The sequence below is a fragment of the Myodes glareolus genome, chromosome 1 (assembly GCF_982192425.1).
Source record: "Myodes glareolus chromosome 1, mMyoGla1.1, whole genome shotgun sequence".
In the NCBI taxonomy this organism is placed as follows: Eukaryota; Metazoa; Chordata; class Mammalia; order Rodentia; family Cricetidae; genus Myodes; species Myodes glareolus.
In genome coordinates, this window is record NC_142026.1 from 133,848,535 (window position 1) to 133,866,856 (window position 18,322).

The following is an 18,322-nucleotide window of genomic DNA, read 5'->3' on the forward strand; positions in this document are numbered from 1 at the left end:
TATTATTTATATGCCTACTGTCCACTACCCCTAGTATGTGTCCTAAGGGGTTTTGTCTGTCTCTTACTCTTTTCAGGGGGCTTGTTTTTGTAAATTATGGTAAATGTAAAAAACCTACTATTTTATCTTGTGTGTGTGTGTACATGTACAAGTGCATGTGTGTACAGTCTTATGTATAGGTACAAGTGTGTGTCTACTCAGAAGATATCTTAGGTGTTGTTCCTCATGTGTTGCCTACTTTGTGTTTTGAGACAGTCTTGCACTGTTCTGGAACTTACAGAGTTCTGGAACAACTGGCTGATTGGCTAGTCTATGCATGCTAGAAGAGGGAACCAGATCTCATTATAGATGGTTGTGAGCGACCACGTGGTTGTTGGAAATTGAACTCAGGACCTCCGGAAGAACAGTCAGTGCTCTTAACCAATGAGCCATCTCTTCAGCCCTTGTTTCTTTTTCTAAAGATAAGATCTCACTATGTAATTCTGGCTAGCCTGGAACCAGCTATATAAACTAGGCTGACCTCAAACTCACAGAAGTCATTCTACCTCTGTCTCCCCACTGTTGGGATTAAAGACATGTACTGCCATGCCCAGCTGGCATGGGTTCTTTGGTCTTATCCCCCAAATTTTGCTTCATTTCTCATGCATTGTGCTCACAAAGCAGCAGTATAGAACAGAACACCTCATTTCCTGTTTGACCTAGCAGTTAATTGATAGATTAACTAGATGAGTTAATAATCAGTAGTCCAGTGACCTACCAGAAAGTATCTTTTAAGCTTCAGCTGTGGCTTGAGTTGGGGGCGCCATGTCTTGCCTCTTCTAAAATAATGAAAAAGTCTTTAGAGCCCTCTGTTAGTCAGGGAGTTCATGTAACAAGTTAGAGTCCTAATTGGGCTAACGTGACAAAAGTATTTTATTGAATGGGTCTGCTTGTCTGCAGAATCTAGACCAGGGATCAGAGCAGAGCCTGGGAGGCTACATGGCAAAATCTGGAACCTCCATCCCCTCCCTAGTCCCTTGTTTAGCTTTCTTCCCTCAGTGCCTCCATCATAGACAGAATTTTCTACTCTATGATCAAGGAGCTAGAACCTGGCTACCAGCCAGCTCCCCCTTCCCTCTCCATCTTTCATATTAAAGTTCCAGGTGTCTAGAAAGAGACTTACTTTCTCATATCTATTAGGTTAGCATAAGGATTTGCATTTTCAGATGGTGAATTTAAATAATTGTAACTAGGCTCAAGTACATCTTTATTAATCAAAATAGAAGTCTATAATCAACATGATTATGCCAATGACTGCTTCTGTTCAGTACTGTAGTGTAAGAACCCATGTTTCAGGATTTGATGGCCTGTTGGAAAGCACTTTCTGCATCCTGCTGATTGTGGAAGTATTTCCTCTGCACAATGTTGAGATACTGGAAGATGTTTGGGTAGTCAGTTCTAAAGAGGTCAGGTGAATGCAGTGCATAGGATAAAAGTTTGTAGCCTGATTCATTCAACTTTTAAAGTGTTGATTTTATGATGTGGAGAACATTTGGGCACTTCCGTTGATCAATGACTTTACTAACTGGGGTTCAGAATGTTGTAGTGGGATTGGATTGTACTCAAAACAGACTACCGTACAACAGCCATGATTTTTTTGTGTTCAAGTTTGACTTTGGGAAATACTTTAAAACTGCTTAGTTCAGTTACTTAGATGGTCAATGCCAGTTATATGCAGTCTACTTCTGCTGTGTGACAAATTCAGACTGGGAAGTGGCATATTGTTTTGTAGAATAAGCAGGGACAACAATTCAAAATGATTTGGCTAGTTCCTGAGGCACTCACTGTTGGAAGGTTTCACATTTCCTCTCTGCTTCAAATGCTGCATAAGTTCTTTGGCAAACTCTCTGCAGTTCTAAGAGGATCGGCCTCAGTGAATGGCTATTTTGAGACAAGGTCTCTTCTGTTATGCAGCTCTGGCTGTCCTGGAACTCACTGTGTAGACCAGGTTGGTCTCAAACTCAAGAGATCCACCTGCTTCTGTCTTCTGACTTCTGGGGCTAAAAGTGTGTGCTACCAGGTCAGACCTTTGCAAAACTTCTTGAGTGCCACAGCACTGTATGCTCCTTAGGAGTTCCTGGTCCATGTGCATCGTTGATGTGCTGAGTTGTCTCTACTACTTTAAGACTTATTTTAAACTTGAATAAGAAAATTGCTCTAGGGCCAACAAAGTAGTTCAGTGTGGTTAAAGGTACTTGTTGCCAAGCCTGAGTTTCATCTCTAGGACCCATATGGTAGAAGAAGAGAACCAACTCCTTCAAGTTATTCTCTAACCTCCATGTTTGCACCCCTCCACTCAATTAAAAAATGTAATAAAGTGTAAAAAAGGCCAGCCAGCTATCGAGGAAACAAAACATATAGAAAGTAAGGTAATGGCACAACTGCGTGGCAATACATAGACTCATAGAAATGGGTTAATTTAAGATGTAAGAGCTAACTAGAAATATGTCTGAGCCATTAGCCAAACAGTGTTGTGATTAACATAGTTTCTGTGTGATTATTTGGGGTCTGGGTAGCTGGAAACAAAAGCACAATCTCTGTTTACATAATGGTACCCAACATTTGACAACATACGTCTATATAAATCCTAAGAAAACTTTAAAGAAAATGCTTCTAGATCCACAAAAAAGGTAGTCAATTGGAACTTCTTGGTGGCCATATGTTTTTTTGTTGTTGTTGTCGTTTGTTTGTTTTTTTCCCCTCAGACAGGCTCTGTTTCCTGGTGGCAAGCAGAGGCACAGCTTCTTTATGAGATAACTTCCTGGTTCATGCTGATAGCAGGAACAGCTCTGAACAGGTCCTGCTACAGAGCATTTAAATAAGATTTGTGAGTAGCGTGCTACTAGTTGCTTAATAGTGACACAGATCAGCTGCATCCCTGGAGCTGGGGTGGTGAGCATGGCTGGCAGAGGCAGTGAACATACCTCTGCCATTTTGGGTGGGGTAAAACCAAGAGACAGAGGTGCAGCATTAGTCTTAGCCACTCCTGCTTAGCATTAAAACAACAACAACAACCCTCTCCTGGTCAGAAAATGATTACAGATATACAATAAGACAGATTCAGAGAAAAAAGACCTTTGAATGGGTCACAGTGTTGGATAAATGTACATGGGCTTAAGAGAGAGAGAAAAGAAAGAGTACAGACAGTCATAGATTAAAGGAGTAAAGATGATTAAATATTACAAAGTAGTAGAGTAAAAAAATAAGCCGTGTAAAGATAGAATATACACAGAGTCTGGATTTTGTGTTTTCTTTGGATTATTGTGTTTTCTTTTTGACTATTAATGTAACTCATTAGTTAACTGCTAAAAAACATTTGATTTGGGGGACTGCTAAGCTAAACAGCATAGATGTTTTAAAGGTATCCTGTCTTCAAAATTTGAGTCTAAGGATATGTTACTTTGGAAAAGAGGTTCTACTTTTGTTCCCACAGAAGAGGTGAACCTGTGGATTCCTTCCAGGCTAATGTGGTTTGATGGAACAACCCCCCCCCCCGAAAGATCTCCATGAACCCTAAAAATCCTTCGCCCAACAAACAGCAGGAAGCAGTTTGGAGAAGAAAACATCCAAATTCCCAAAATGATTGTTTATAAATATTTGTTTTCATTTAGAGGGAGTTGATTATAAGTGGTTAATGGTCACATCTCTTTCTTTAAAAAAAAAAAGTGGGAGGCAATATGATAAAGAAATGAATACATTGGTTTGGATTTAGGTCTGTTGATACAAATTTAAGGTCAATTTTGTTACACCGTATGTGTGTATATAAATTTCTACTTTTGTTTAAGATGTTTATACAGCTCATTTTTTAATTTTTTTTTTTGTTTTTTTGAGACAGGGTTTCTTAATAGCTTTGGAGCTTGTCCTGGAACTAGCTCTTATAGATCAAACTGGCCTTGAACTCAGAGGGATCTGCCTGCCTCTGCCTCCCGAGTTCTGGGATTAAAGGCATATGCTACCACTGCCCAGCAACACATGGCTCATTTTAAAATGGAATGTATAGCTAAGTTATACAGATGAATAGTCATATGTAATAATCAAACTTTTAATTATGTTAGGTTTTCTAGATATACAGAGATATATTTCAGTTAGATAGATAATCTTCAACACTTCAAAGATCTATGGAATATAGCATTTAAAATGTTTTAAGAAATTAGACTTTTCTCAACAGTGGGACATGTCTGCTTCTGGCAGCACCAACCTACTTCAAAGGGATGATGGACATCAAAGAGGCTCGCTATGAGTCTGCTAGCCATTCGGCCAAGAAATTGCTCTTCCTGGATTGATTGATGGTATTCTGTGTAAACTGGACATGCAGGACCCACAGAAAAAATGACTGCTGAACTTGACCAAAGACAGCAAGTCAGTTATTAAGGGTTCATGAAAGAGTCTGCCAGACATTCTTCAGGACACAGAAGAAAGTGACTGAGAAACTGCCAATATAGGTGAAACAACCTTTTGAATTTTTTGCTTCATGAAAGAATCTGACAGATACCATGGGCCTGTAGGCTGAGGATGGATGCCCCAATGTTACAGAAGAACTTTGGGTGACTGTATAGACAGCGAGATGTCTCTGTCATTTCTAGAGTTTTGGAAGTTGCTTACAATGCACTTCCTGTTTACTTAGGTAATATTGCATCCTTCTGGGATCTTTTATGGAGTTGAAGACAGATAGTTATAGTTTTCATTAGTTATAATAAAAAATAAATTATTTATGAAACTTTAGACTCACAAAGATAAGATAGATGATAGAATATTTTCTTTAATTTTTGCCCAATGCAAATGGACTAAATATAACTATAATTCTTGCTTGATAATTGTTTTGTATATGTAATTTTACTATGTTAAAGTTAAAACCTTTTAATTAGAAAAGGAGATAATGTGGAATGTCTTTCTGAATATGTGTTGCTTTTATTGGTTAATGTATAAAGCTGCTTGGGCCAATAGCTTAGCAGAGTAAAGCCAGGTGAGAAATCTGAACAGAGATAGAGTAGGCAGAGTTAAAGAGATGCCAGCCAGCTGCCAAGAAAACAAGGCATATAGAAAACAAGGCAATGCCACAGCCATGTGGCAATACATAGACTAATAGAAAAGGGTTAACTTAAGATGTAAGAGCTGGATAGAAATATGTCTGAACTGTTGGCCAAACAGTGTTGTAATTAAAAAAAAATGTAAAAAAAAAAAGAAGAAGAAAGCCTTAATTCTAACACTTGGGAGGCAGAGGCAGGCAAATTTCTGAGTTTGAGGTCAGCCTGGTCTATGTAGTAGGTTCTAGGAATCCAGAGTTACACAGTAAGATCCTGTCTCCAGAAAAACAGTCGGGTGGGGGGAAAGACTTAAGTTTGCTTTTTGTTTAACATTGTCTTCTTAGTATAAAATAAATGCAAAAATAAATAGCAAAGAAGTTATTAGCAAAAAAAAATCCCATGAAGCAAAAAATGTACATTAAGGTGGTACATAATAGAACCACATTTATTTTAGTGTGTATATTAGTGTGGTAAATTGAAAGAAAGTGGTCTTTCAATGCAACTCCATAGGGTGGTGCTGGGGCAAGACCACATGAGCTCAGGCTGGCTGAGTACACACTATGTCACTGAACTGCATAGACTCAGCCCATTACATGCTTATAAAATGGTATGAAATCCCCTCACTAGCGTAATTCTTAAGTATAGCAGTCTCTTGACTGCTTTCCTCATGTTCATTTTTCATAATTACATTTAAGACCATTTAAAAACAGTTCTGTTTTTAAAGTTTAAAACTAGATATAATGCAAGTATTTTTTTGTCTTTATATTTTCTGTTGGTGGTTTGTCCCCCCCCCCCCCCCATAAGCTTATATACCCTAGGCAGGCCTCAAGCTCATGATCCTCTTGTTCCAATCTCCTGAGTGGGATTACAGGTATATGTCACTAAACTTGACACTTGACATTTATATAGTTTAATAATTAATTTTTGGAAAAAAATTTACTGTGGTAAAGAATACATAAAATATATTATTTTAACCATTATACCTATATAATTCAGTGGTATTGTCTATGTTCACAGTACAAGGCAGCTGCAGTACCAAGCAGCACTGTAATTTTTTTAAAAAAATTGAAACTGTACACTGTTAATGTTTCCCAGACTCATGCTGTGCACTTCATATTAGTGTCTAACCATATGTATTTGTCATGTTGTGATTGACTTTTAAAATTTGCGGTGTTCTCTTTCATGTTCTACCATGTGCCAGAATTTTCTACCTTGTTAAGATTGTATAACTCTATTTATGTATGTGCCATATTGTATTTACCCATTCATCTATTAGCAGGAAATCCTCAGAGTTTTAGAAGACAGGTAATTGTCTATCAAAGAGATACATCATAATATATTTAGAAGGTATGCTTGCCTTCATCTAAGTTGGTTTGTAAATATGTCACACCCGGTTGGAAAACCAAAGCACCTCTCATCCATGCAGAGTGATCAGAGATAGGCTCCATTTCTCTTTGAGACAGTTACTATCCTAAGTGGGAAGGTAGGATTCCAGAATGCCCACAGTTGGGTTTCTGGTCCTCAGCCCATCTCTAGTAGTGGCCATCTGTGAGTCTTATAGATCACTAAGGATTAGCCTGCTTTGCTAAGACAGGCTGGATTCATTTCCTAGTCACCTCATGGCTTAGCACTCCAGTTAACTTCAGTATTTCCCCCTTTTCCTGTCTGTAGCATGAATAATAAAAACTCAGAGACAGATACTGGGGTTCAAGCTGAAGATCAGAAATGCAAAGCAGTTAAGCTGCTAGAGAGCCCTCACCTTTATGAAATCTTCAGACTGAAAGAGAGCGAGTTCCTGTCTCATCCCACTTTATATTCCTCTCTAGTGCTGGTATTCAAGGTGTGCACTGCCATCACCCAGCCTCCGTGGCTAACTAGTGTGGCTGCTGAGATTAAAGGTGTTGGTCATCATTGCCTGGCCTGTATGACTGACTGCTATGGCTGTTTGTATTCAGATCTTCAGGCAAGATTTATTTATTAAAATAGAAATGAAATATCACTACATTTCCCCATTTCTGTCTAAAATAAAAAGAAAAGGATATAACTAATATAAAAAATATACAATGAGCAAAATAACTACGGTATATAAAAGCAATAAATGCATAAAAATGTTCAGTGTATTTGCATTTGACTAATTCATAGAAATTACTCCATTAGCTCTCCTACGTTGGTGAGTCCAAAGTCTTGTGCGAAATTTACTTTTTATCATAACTTGCTTTCCTCTTCTGGTAAAGAGGAAAACTATAATTATCTAATCTTCAACTCCCTCAGAGATGGCAGAAGGAAATAATATTAACCGAGTAAGCAGCAAGTATGAGCAAAGAATTTCCAATATATGTGAGAAGTGACAAACAGCGGGCTGCCTGGACAGTCACTCAAAGTTCCTCTGCAATGTCGGGGCATCCGTCTTTGGCCTACAGGCCTAGCATATCCGACAGACTTTTGTGTGAAGCAGGATGTTCTGAAGGGTTGCCTCTTCTTGTCTTGACAGTATTTGGCAGTCACTTTCTTTTATGTCCTGCTTTTCCAATTAGGACAGCATAGTGTCAGCAGTCAAGGCAAGGGCATTTTCTTGCTCTGGGCTTTTGCACCAAAGAAAGTAAACTTCATATGGACTTTCTTCAATGCTGATTATCTTCTCTGAAGTAGATTGTTGCTACCAGGAACAGACATCTCATTGTCATAAAAAAAGAGCATGTGTTATTATAACATCTTAAATGTCATATTTTGTAGATCTCTGACGTGTTTGAATATGACATGTCTATGTAAAAAATATATTTGACCTTAAACATACCTAATACGACTACAAGATCGATCAGTTATAATAGGTGATTAATTGCTAACCTGCTATTCCTTATTATCCTAGACAGTTGGTAACAATTTTCAAGGACTCAAAAATTACATTACATTGTTAAATGAGTTGTATATGTATATTACCTTGAACAAGAGTAGGAATTATGTACAGTATGTTCTAACAAAATTAATCTCAAATTTGTATCAATATACAAAAGTCCAATTCAATGTAAAACATTTAAAACCAGTAGTTGCCTTTTAAAAGTAGATTCAGCAATCTTCCTTTTTGTTTTATCTATGTCCTCCTTTTTTTGTTTTTAAAACAAGAACTCTGAATCTAATCTCCTTTGTTCAACTTTCCTCCTGGTTGTAACCAATTAAAAACTGGTAAGCACATCCCCGCCCCAAACAGTGACAAATATCTATAACCCATTGAATGACCAAAACCACTCACCCCATCTCTTGGAAATGTGGAGTTTGTATTCTTAAATTTACTTTCTGCTGTTGGGGTAGGGGGTGATGGTATCTTTAGGGGATCCTGAAAAGAAAATTTTAGGTTATTATCAAGTACTGGGAGAGGTAGCTATATCATTTGTTGTCCAGTCTCTGTGTAATGGGAAGGTATAGGGCTTGTCTCACATCCTGGGTAGAGTAGTCTGTTAAGCTGGATCATCTCAGCTAGCCACCACGAAATTGTTCTGGTGTGGGAGAATTATCTGTATTCTGTCAATCATGTATTTTAATAAAACGCTGATTGGCCAGACAGGAAGTATAGGCGGGAAAACCAAACAGGAAGTAGAGGTGATGCAGTGAGAACAGGAGAATTCTGGGAAGCAGGAAGCTCTCTCCACCACTCCTGCCCAGACCACTGAAGCAGCAACATGTGAGCTGACAGCTGAAAAAGGTACTAAGCCATATGGCTAACATAGATCAGAATACTGAATAATGGGTTAGTATAAGCTATAAGAGTTAACAAGAAGCCTGAGCTAAGGGCCAATCAGTTTATAATCTTATAGAGTCCTGTGTGTGATTTTTCTTTGGGATTTGCCAGCTGTGGGGTACTGGGCAGGACGGAAACCCCAACATGCTGGCCCCTCATGTTACATTGTTCTGAGCAGTTGCAGTTTGTCGTCCAAAGCCAATCTTTAGGTGGTGTTTTCCATCTTAGTGGTGCTATATAATCCTGGAGGAAGCGTCACCGTGGGGCTCCATCTTCTTTATGGACTTCAAAGGTCACAGTTAGGCGTGCTCATGGTCCACTGCAGAGAACTGATAGAGGCTCCAACCTGAAATCATGTACAGGAAGGCAAATAAAACCTTTTCTAGACTTAGCTAGTACTCTGTATGACCATTAATATCATGACAAAAATTTGATATATATTATATATTATATTTAATATATATATACATTTTATAAACCTTATACCTTAGGAAAAATTGTTAAAGAGTCAATGAAACAAAAGGATTAAGAGATTAATAGCGATAAAGTAACCCTTAAATATTTGTTTTTCTTTTGTTCCATGTCAGGTGACTTTTCTGACATGAGATACAGATTTTGAATTTCACTTTAATAACCATGCTTGGGTTCAGAGAAGGAGAGAGCCACACTCCAACTCTAAAGCCAGCTGTAATGTTTAACTTGACTGGGACTACAATAAGATCATTTGCATTAAATGAGAATAATAGAAACAAAGGTTTGCGAAGATTTATGAAATTTTATCCTGTTGGCAATATGATATACCAAAAGGTCAAGGTCAATTTACTCTTTTTCTTGAGATACTTTTTTTTCTGGATGATTTGTCCTTTTTCAGATGTCTCATTTGTCCACTACTCTTCAGATTCCTTAGCTAGATTTCTTTTGACAAGTTATATCTGATCAGATGAAAAGCATTTGTTAGTTTTATAGGTTAATTTTGGTTAAATGGCCATGTTGTTTGAAGAAGTATCATCTCTTCTAATTAAGAACAGTTTCTTGTTCAAATTGAATCTTTAGCAATTTAGATGATATCCACAACTTTTCTTCTCCTGTGGAAACAAAAGCAAAACCCCTTTTCCTGAGTGTAACACATGTCCTGGTTTCCATTTTGAGGTCAGTACATCTTTAAAGTATATGACTAATTTAATTTTGTAGTTTTTTTCTACCATCTAATGTCTCTCCGCAGCTGTTGTTCCTTTCTCATTAGCATTTAGAAAATTCAAAGTTAATAAAGCATTGTGTAGTTTATTTCTGGGGGTGTTTATCATCTCTTTCTGTTTATTTAACATGCCCTTTAGAGTTCAGTTTGATCTTTCAATAACTGCCTGACCTATATGATTGTATAGCATACCTGACACTATCTTTATATTATAAGCAAAAAACTGTTTAATTTTCTTAGAGACATATGCTGGAACATTGTCTTTCTTTATTTGTACATGTATAGCCATGATGACCATAACTCCTAGCAAATGTGTGATTACCAAATCAGCCTTTTTCAAAGTCACAGCAGTTGCCCATTGAAAACCTGCATAGGCATCAATGGTGTGGTATACTTTTAGTTTTCCAGATTCTACAAAATGGAACCCATTCATCTACCACATTTCTTTCTTTTCAGTACCCTTTGGGTCACTTTCTGCAGGTAGTGGTGTTTGTTTGTATAAAGAACAAGTAGGACATTTTTTATAATTTCCTTGTCTTGTTGCCACATGATGGAAGAGTGTTTTTTTTTTTAACCTTTTGCTATTGACATGATGTCTTATATGAATTCTGAGACCTTCAGCACATTTCTAATCAATAATTGATTGATTTCTGCATTACCTGGTGCTAGAGGACCTCGGAGACCAGTATGGGATTGGATGTGTGTTATGTATATGGAATGATTCCTTTTCCTGATTATATTTTGTACTTGAGTAAATAGAAAAGTCAAGTCTGTATCATCTAATATAAATTCAATGTCTTCAATATATAGTTCAGGAAATGACTGAACCAGATTTGGCATAGGGGTCTGCAAGTGGCCCCTTTGTCCCATGGCAAAGGATTGCCTTGAATGTTCCTTGTATTCATTTGTCCAGTACCTGCCTTTGCCATAGCCTTCCATATAATCCCAGGAGAGAGGGGTGTTCTGAATGGATTATTCTTAGGCAAAAAAAATTGTTTCTAGGAATACCTTGTCTACAATCCCTTTTAAGGTGACCTTGTTTCCCACAATTATAACATTTGACATTTTGATTTTTTTCCCCTCAATCCTCTGGAAATCACCTCTGCTATCCATGCATCATGGTCATGAGATTGAGTATTAATTGTATCTCAAATCCATTCCTCCAATCCTGCTTACCTTGCCTTTAATGGCCTAATTATCCCTTTTCATAGAGAATTTGCATTTTCAAAAGCCAGAGATTCTCTGGGCTGTGTTGGTACTGGCCTTACTCCTAGCAATTGGGAGACAGAGGCAGGTGGATCTCTGTGAGGTGAAGGCCAGCCAAGTCTATAGAATGACTTCCAGGATAGTCTTCAAAGGTACAGAGAAAGCCTGTCTCAAAAGCAAACAAACAAAAAGCCCAGAGATTCAGTTAATCTACTGTTACATGAGGGGGCCTGCTTGTTGGCATTTATGTCCTGCCCAATTCCCACAGCTGTTTCGCCCCAAAGAAAATCACACAGAGGTCTCCTGAAGTTTTAAAACTGGTTGGCCCATTAGCTCAGGCTTCTTGCTAACTCTTATATCAACTCATTATTCTTATCTATGTTAGCCACATGGCTCGGTACCTTTCTTAGCCGGGCACATCACACCTTGCTTCTTCTGTGGTCTGGGCAGAACTGGGAGGAATGGGCTTCCTCCTTCCCAGAATTCTCCTGTTCTCATTGTATCACCTCTACTTCTTGTCTGGTATTCCTGCCTATACTTCCTGCCTGGCTAATCAGCGTTTATTTAAAACATGATTGACAGATTACAGACAATTCTCCCACATCAATCTACCTAACTTCTGAATTTGGTATCATTCTATTTACTGTGAAGTCAGTCTTTGTAAAAATTAATGAAGGTTTCTTTTGGACCCTATATGACTTTAGTAAATGATTCAGTCTTCTTTCCTGCTTCTTTAATTATGTCCCAAGCCTTCAAAACTGTTGTATGGCATAAAGCCAGGATGTGACCATCATAAAGAGATTATTTTTCTACAGTTGCATAATTTCCTTCTCCAAGAATTTGATCTTGGGATATTTCCAAACCTTTAGCTTTACTCTGCTGTTCAATAGTCTTAGCCTTTTCTCTGAACCAACTACTACATTGCAATTGTGGACCCGGCTCAAAATCAGCTTTAACCAATTCTATCCAGTCATTAGGGATAATTCTTTTACAAACTTACCACGAGTTTAACATTTGCTTCACAAAAGGTGAATTCATGCCTTGTGAGAATATTGCTTTCTTGAATCTCCTTAAATCTGACATCGGCACAGGAGTCCATTCAGTTCTTACAGAGCCTCTATCACTTGTCAGTTCCTGTCGGTTACTAGATATATTAAGGTTGGTTGTTTGAAAACCTAGGATGTGCCTCTATTCTTATAATGCTGAAATTGGTTCTTTATTAAATTCCTCTCTCTGGATTTGAATGTGTCTGTGATTTGTTTTATTAAGGTTTTCTAAGGCCTGCATTTTAGCACTGAGATTAACCAATTTTTTCAGTGATAAGACAAAAATGACAAAGCTGATAATGTTTACAATTGACATTATATAAATCCCTTCTAAATTAGAAAGCCTGTTGTTTAATCATTCCATTTTCAAACTGTCTAATATATTATACAGAGACCCAAATACCTGTATTGCAGTGGTGTTTCCCGTTTCTTAATGTGGGGAAAAACTTTCAATTATTTTCTCTCCCTTTAAGAATTCCCGATTGTCTTACCAAATCTACCAACGATGATGATGAAGATGAGCATCTTACTGCTGCTGCATAGAACAATAAAAGCCTGTCTGGATTTCAAGGCAGCCACCTAGTTTGGCAATAGTCCGAGAAGGGGGTTCAGGGAGAACCCACCAGGAAATAAAAAAGAAAAACTTAGCCAGTAGGGCAGTGACTCCAACCTCATGTAGCTCCAGCCTATGAATTCGTACCTCAAATGTTGAATGTCAAATGTAGCATGAATAATAAAAACCCAGTGACAGATACTGGGGCTTAAGCTGAATATCAGAAATGCAAAGCAGCCAAGCCACTGGAGAGCCCTTAGCTCTATGAAATCTTCAGACTGAAAGAAAGCGGGAATATAATCCCGCTTTATATATTCCTCTCTAGTGCTGGGATTAAAGGTGTGCACCACCATCACCAGGCCTCTATGGCTAACTACTGTGGCTGCTGGGATTAAAGGTGTTGGCTACCACTGCCTAGTCTGTATGTCTGACAGTGTGGCTGTTTTGCGTTCTGATCTTCAGGCAAGCTTTATTTATTAAAATAGAAATATCACTGCACCTGTCAGTGTGGGACAAGAAAAGCTTGGTAGAGTCAAAGTTTGGCTCTCTGTGGGTCTGTGTCATTCTTTAGCCTTTAGGCAGCCCTGGTGTAAGAAGGTAGTTGGTTGAGATAGTATGCTTGCTTGACTGAATCAAGGCTCTTAGGCACTTTTCCTGTCAGCCTGATCTCATATACTCCATTTGTCTTTTAGTAATGAAAAGACCCATCTATGATCTCTCTGTTTTCTGCATTTCTTCTTTTATCTCTGATCATTTTATTGGGAATTTGGGAAACACCTAGGCTAACTTGTCATCTTTAATTTTTTCTTGTTTTTCTGTCTTCCTTCTTTTCATTGCTAGAACAAAACACACTAGACTGAGTAATCTGTGAGCAGTAGAAATTTATTGCTCCCAGTCTTGATGTTGAGTCCAAGGTCAAAGGCATTAGTAGATTTGGTGTCTAGTGGGGGCTGTACCTTGGAGTAATCTTACACTGTGAAAGGGACAAGGAAACTTACTGGAGCCTTTTGTATAGTGGGGGACTAATCTACTGTGAGGATCACTTTTCATGGTGGAATCCCTTCCCAAGGACCCCATCTCCAAAAAAATTTTTTAGGTTTCTCTATTTTAACTTACATATATTATTAGTGTTATCCTGCATGTATATCTATGTACCATATCTGTGCCTGGTACTTTCTGAGGTTGGAAGAAAGCATTGAATACCCTGGAACTGGAGTAAAGGATTTTGGTGAGCTGTCATGTGAGTGCGGGGAATTGACCCAGATCCTCTGAAAGAATAAGTGCTCTCAGCTGTTGCATCATCTTTCCAGACCAAAATCCCAAACTTGATAATTTCATCTTGAGTATTAGGATCTAACAAATTGGGGTGAGGGGCATACCAAAATTTACTTGTAGTTGGTTTTTCTTTTAGTCTAGCCCCATGTTGGAATTCCAAACTTTAGTTAGTATTCTTTTACTATTTACTCTTTTGCTTTTGGGGGGCCCTGCCACCCAGCTCCCAAATATATCACACATGGAGGCTTATTCTTACTTATAAATGCACAGCCTTAGCTTGGATTTTTTCTAGCCAGCATTTCTTAAATTATCCTGTCTACCTTTACCTCTGGGCTTTTATCTTTCCCCATTTCTGTATACCTTTCTTTACTTTCTCCATAGCTTGCTGTGTGACTGGGTGTCTGGCCCCTAGCATCCTGCTCTCCTGTTCTCGCTCTCTCTCTCCTTCCAGATTTATCCTTATGTTTATACTCTCTGCCTGCCAGCCCCACCTGTCATCTCCTGCATTGCTATTGGCCATTCATCTCTTTTTTTTTTTTTAAAACTTAAATTTTTTTATTATGCATACAATATTCTGTCTGTGTGTATGTCTGCAGGCCAGAAGAGGGCACCAGATCTCATTACAGATGGTTGTGAGCCACCATGTGGTTGCCGGGAATTGAACTCAGGACCTTTGGAAGAGCAGGCAATGCTCTTAACCACTGAGCCATCTCTCCAGCCCCGGCCATTCATCTCTTTATTAGACCATCAGATGTTTTAGACAAAGAATCATAGCTTCACAGAGTTAAACAAATACAGCATAAATAAAAACAACTCATCTTTCATTGTTAAGCAAATGTTCCAGAGCATAAACAAATTTAACACACCTTAAAATAATATTCTACAACATTTACTTAGATCATAGCAATCGTGTTTTCCCATTGTACTTAACTCTCCTCAAGCTGTTTTCATTAAATTCTGTAACCTATTAATTATATATATAGCTAAAGGTGATTTTAGGTACTTTCCTTTTTTATATGGCTTCTTCCCCCACTCTGTGATGATATATTAACTGGAATTTGGGGTGGTATAGCACATTTTATTGATATCTTTGGTTGATTCTTTGTTTTAGCTTTGGTAATGTTGGTTTTAATCAGTTTCTGCATTTTGCCAAATTGTTTTCTGGGAAAATAAACCAGAATTGGAAAATGATTGTCATTCACAGCCACACTGTGCTGAGTGACCATGAGAACTGGGAAGTTCCTCCTAAATCTGATTTTTTCATATTAAAAGTAAATTTCACCTTGGTTGTTTGTTATTTCAAGTGTTGCTGTGCAGTTTATTAAAAAATTTTAGAAGATTGCATATGTCAACACAGAGTGGACTTACCAGTAAATGTGTATTCTTAGAAGAGTCAGGTATAATCACCTATTTTAGCTTAACTGACTTTCATTTACTAGCATGAACAAAGATACCACAAAACATGATGCCTTAATAATTTAGATAGTAAAAATTACCCTACTCCTCAACTTACCACTCTTTGAAATTTCACTATTTTCTCCCTTTAAGTCATTTGTTATTTCTTCTAGATATTTTGGAGCCGAGAACAGTCGAATTGATCTTGATTCATTTTTGTTCTCATCAAATGATCACGTCTTTTCCTATTTCACAGCAGCATGGGTGTGGAGTGGAAATGACTACTGTTAATGTTGGCAGTGTAGTTTGGTGGAAAAGGATAGGTATTGGCATGAGATTTTATTTCTGTCACTCAGACTGGTGAGGTTTGAAAACTTCATTTAACATCTCCAACCTTGGTTTAAGAATTTGTAAAGTGGTTGTATTATTTCTCTGGGAGGTTGTAAATTTGTGGGTGAGCAATGGGCCCTTAGTTCTTGATCAGCCTTTCTCCTTTGTTCAGTAATTCACTATCATAATATGGCCATTCAGTAAGAAGTGTTGTTTTTTAGCCTTTAGTTGTAATCGGAGATAATCCCTTTTTCTGCATTATTCTTTATTCCTGCTTTTAAAATGGTATCAGAGTTAATTGTCTTTGAATATCCTTTTATTTTATTCCAGATTTTACAAATGGTAGGATATTAATAAAATAACAATGTTCAACATTTATTGAACATTATATGGCAGCCAGGCAATTATTTGCAATTCCTTCATATATTTGTTTTAATTTTCCCATGTTCTCACACCTTAGGGAATGGAGCCATAGAAGGATCCAATTGGGAAGTATGAAAACCATATTGCCCATAGAATCTGCCTGCAGAGTTGTAAAGGTTGATCACTTCCCATGAAAACAGCATTTCAGATTCTGGATTTTTCAGGTTAGGGATCTCAAGTAATGAAGCCTTTCAGTATTTGAAAGTCTGGAAAATATTGAACTCAAACCTGAACTTCCCTAATCTTACCCAGTTTGCACAAGGCTGCTCACCCTCCTCAGTCACTGTCTGTTCTGCTGCTGTTCTGTCTGTCTTTCATTCTGGCCTCTCCAGGATTGACTGCTTATTTGGAGGTCTTTTCTTGTTTCCTTTGCACTGTAAGCCCATTCTATTGCTTATAGATCTAGATATTGATGAAATATTACATAATCTTTTGAGAAAAGGTAATTATTATGAAGTTAAGATAGGATCAGGCTTAAAGCATTGTTTCTGTTAAATATGCTAATTCTAATCCATAACACTGAGTTTTTCCTAATCTAGGGAATATAATTGGATTTTTTTCTTTCCTTTAAATTCTCTCCAGTCTGAACCACCATTGTTTTTTAATGTGTTTGAGTGTTTACTCACATGTATGTATGTGTGTGTACCACAGGTGTGCTTATGTGTCGTTTAGCTTAAATTGCATACTTGCTGGGAATTGAACCCAGGTCCTCTGTAAGAGCAGCCAGTGCTCTTAACTACTAACCATCTCTCCAGGCCGACCTGTAATCTTAACAGAAGTCTAACTTTTTCTCAGTAATTAGGGCTTTCTTGTCACTGGAGTTTCGTCACTAAACTTTCCTTGTTTTCACCCAGGTCTTTTAATTTTTTGTCTTTGTTTTGCTGTTGTAACGTCTTCTTTAGGTCCTGCTGCATTGACTGCATTGCAGGACATGCTTGCATCAGGATTCTCTCAACTTTGCCTGAAGTACCTGTTGACGATTATTTGAAGCATTGATCTCTTCATATAAGTTTGTTTTGCCTGTTTTCTCACACTGTATTGATGGTGCTTGGCTCAGGGCCTAGACTTCACTGACCTGTGCACTCCAGTGCTGCCTCAGCCCAGGCTCAGAGAATATCTCCTCATTGAGTGTGCTGGGGTTTCTCTTATCTCACTCTTCACTCTGGACTCTGCCATAACTTTTGTTAGACTCCTTAGTGTATCTTCTACCTTTGCCTGATGTGAGGTGTTAGAGTTTACCACTAGACCCATGTCACTGCTCTAGAGGTGGTGGGGCCTGAGAGAATTGAGCCAATAAATGAGGCAGACAAAAATCTCATGCAATAGTCAGCTTTATTCAGAACCTCAGATGATTTATACTTTGAGCGTTAGGAAAGGTCACAGAGTAAAGTTCTCATGAGTTTAAGCTGTGTACAATCACAAGGACAAGCTGCACATGGCAAAAACATATTTTTCCATAGAAGCATATAAAGGAAAATTTAAACATTTAATTGATTAGCAATAGTGAGCAATAATGAGGTAAACTAAGGTAAACTCACTCCTATACTAAGGTAAACTCACTCCTTTCATGTTCCTGGGAAGAACATGAAAATACATTCCTAGAACAGTTTCATGTTTTGAAGAAACTGAGGTCACAAGACTCTTGTCTTGTTTTCTGGGTGTGTTCTCACAAACACTCAGAATTCTCATGCAACTCCATTCCCGGACTGTGTTCTGACAGATCTGTTTCTCCATCCTTATCTTCTCCCTTGCTGAGCTCTCTCCTTTTTGTGACTAACTCAGCTCTATGACAAGTGATTCTTACGTTAATGTTTCTGGTCTGTCCTTTTTGGAAGCTGTGATTCAAGTGTTCCTGTACAGTGCATACTTAACAGATCAGATAGATCATATTTCATAAGCCCTTTGAACCCCTAATCCCATTCTTGTCCCTGTCAGTTATTGCTTCTACTACCTGGGAATTATTCATAGTAATAGAACTAGCTGAGAGTTTATTTAGTGCTGAATATTACCCAGAGTATTGCCAAGAATTGAACTCTGAGTGGAACTTAGTGTTAGAACACTTAGCTTAGGTGTAGGTTCTTCTTACTGAGCTATACAGTGGAT

The 18,322-nt window shown here is 38.0% G+C and overlaps 1 protein-coding gene across 1 annotated transcript in view; it reads left to right on the forward strand.

Moving 5' to 3' along the window:
* Positions 1 to 18,322, forward strand: part of Tulp4 (TUB like protein 4) — a 160,592-nt gene that overhangs the window by 12,411 nt on the left and 129,859 nt on the right. The window lies entirely within an intron of this gene.